Consider the following 2,500-nt stretch of genomic DNA (forward strand, 5'->3'; position numbering starts at 1 on the left):
AACCTAAAGAATGTACACGATTTTTGTTTTCGATTTTAGATATTATTCATCCAAGGAAACGCCGATGAAGACTATATCAACTTTGCGAGTGTTTGTTTTGTAGGATTTCTTTAAACTTTTAGCTGGACATGGATACACACGAGCACACAGAAAACTGTTTTTAAGTTTCTTTTAAATAAAGCCTGAACAATTCCGTTTTTATAAACAGTTTGCTTTTGTGTGCTTTCGCTGTGTTTATTGCAAATACATTATTAGATCCCAAAATAATCCGGGCGCCTTCCAAAGAATAGCGACCGTAAAAAGCCCCCCCCCCGAGAATCTGCAATAGAGCTATTTAAAATATAAACGATAAATGAATTACTGTGTATTATTTCTTTTTTTTTTTTTTTTTTTTTTTTATTACATTTTCACCCCAAACAAGGCAAATTGCCACTTTGGTGTAGGGGGCTACTATCAGGGGCAACAACTACTGGGGTACTATGTAGGGATTTGGGCAGCAAGGTGTCGGTTCACGTTACACTTGAACTTCTGCACGTCAGTACTGTTGGGGAAGCAGGGACCTGGAATGGAATTCCAGAGTCTTGCGGTTCTGGGGAAGAAACTATTGGAGTAAAAAGATCTTTTACATCTAGGGACCTCTACAGTGTGGGGGTGGGATCTAGTAGCCTGTCGGGTTTGTCGAGGGTGCTCGCGTCGTGGGGGCACAATTGATTGCAGTTCATCAGAGCATTCACCACTAAAATACTTGTAGAACAGGCAGAGGGATGCAACATTTCGTCGATGGGACAGAGGCTGAAGCTTAGATGCCAGTTCAGGGCCTATCAGATTTGCGACTCTCTTTTGAACCTTGTCAAGGAGCGAGAGACTAGTAGCAGATGCACCAGCCCAGATGTGGCAGCAATACTCCATACATGGGCGAATGGTGGCCTTATAGAGGTACAGGATACTTTCGGGTGTTAGTAGTTTTCTAGCACGGTAGAGAGAGCCTACCTTTCTTGCAGCGGCCCTGGCAATGCCTTCAATGTAATTGTTCCAACTCATGTTTCCTGTGAACGTTAGGCCAAGGAGTTTGAAAGATGGACTCTCAGATAAAGGGTCGTTGGCCATTGCTATTGGTAGTTTCATTATAGTAGCTTTACATTGTATTGTGTATAGACCGTGTGATTAAATTACATGGAAGATTCTTGGATTGTGGTTCTTAATATTTTAGATAAGGGTTGATAATTTTTATTATGTAGATTATTCGAAGAATTTTTTCGTCTTGAGTATTATCTTCACAATGTTTCGTCCAATATAACCTCTAAACTTCTTCAGTTGTATCTCATCGAACTGGAATGGATGAAATTTCGAATGGAAACTTAATCCACCAGGTAGGCAGGAAACCGTGGCGCAATTACTAAAATACTACGAAAAATGTAGTTCTGAATGACACTCTTTTGGAAGGTGAACGTTCAATCCTCAGCGATACTTAGAATACAATTGCGAATAACTTAAGATTTCTTCCTGGTCATGGCTGGTGAAATGAGATAATGATACTCTGTGAATTATATCAAAAATGTTCGATTTTTACAGAAAGATTCCAAAGTTCGGAAAAATACACCTGAAGAAGGTCAGATATAACTTTGACCGAAACGTTGTTAGAATAACACTCAAGATGAGTATAGTAGTCCGAAAAATCCATATAATACAAATCCATGTGCATAATTTGTTATTAGTTTGCAATTCATATTTTAATCTAGACCAAGACCAAGTCCAAGACTTTATAAGAATTAAAAATAAGGGAGGTAATTCTCTCTTTTAAACCTTACACAAGAAATCGTTCCTTTTGTGTATTTACTTAGCAAATGCCGGATTTTTCTTTTCATTTTAAAATTTGTAAATTTACTTTATAGTTTAATTTATAGTGAAAAAAAAATTAATATAAAAAAGAATTATGTTTTGGGATTTTTTTTTCAAATGAGAATTGGTGCAACAGATAAAACGACAAGCAATAATCAGCTCTAAATTAAAGTCTTCTTCATGTTGAATGTTCAATCCTCAGTAGAAGCAATACTAAAAATATGATTAAGAATTACTGAAGACGTTTACCTGGCCATGATTGACAGAACAATTTACCACCATAAATTAAATAAAGAGTCCAGTTCAAAATTCCGTTCTGATTCCCGAGTTCGATGTAATGAGTGCGACAAGATGCCTATGAAGAAGTCGGAGGCTACAGCGTGAAAATAAAATCGAATATTCCAAATAATACTAATGAAAAAAAAAAAATTAACTTAAAATCTCTGTTTCCAATATATGTTGTATTTTCGCCTCTAAGTGTAAATAAGATTACAAATATTACACACACACACACACACACACACACACACATATATATATATATATATATATATATATATATACTTTTTAAATTCAACAACTATTTAATTTTGCGTGACTATTTTCCAAATAGTGATAAGAAGTAATTTATAAATACATTTATTTTAATAAAGTGTAATGG

At 35.5% G+C, this 2,500-nt stretch overlaps 1 protein-coding gene across 5 annotated transcripts in view; it reads right to left on the reverse strand.

The window, feature by feature from the left end:
- Positions 1-2,500, reverse strand: part of LOC145286146 (cardioacceleratory peptide receptor-like) — a 351,148-nt gene that overhangs the window by 221,683 nt on the left and 126,965 nt on the right. The window lies entirely within an intron of this gene.

The sequence above is a fragment of the Euprymna scolopes genome, chromosome 10 (genome assembly GCF_053919585.1).
Source record: "Euprymna scolopes isolate OS-2025 chromosome 10, ASM5391958v1, whole genome shotgun sequence".
Taxonomy (NCBI): domain Eukaryota; kingdom Metazoa; phylum Mollusca; class Cephalopoda; order Sepiida; family Sepiolidae; genus Euprymna; species Euprymna scolopes.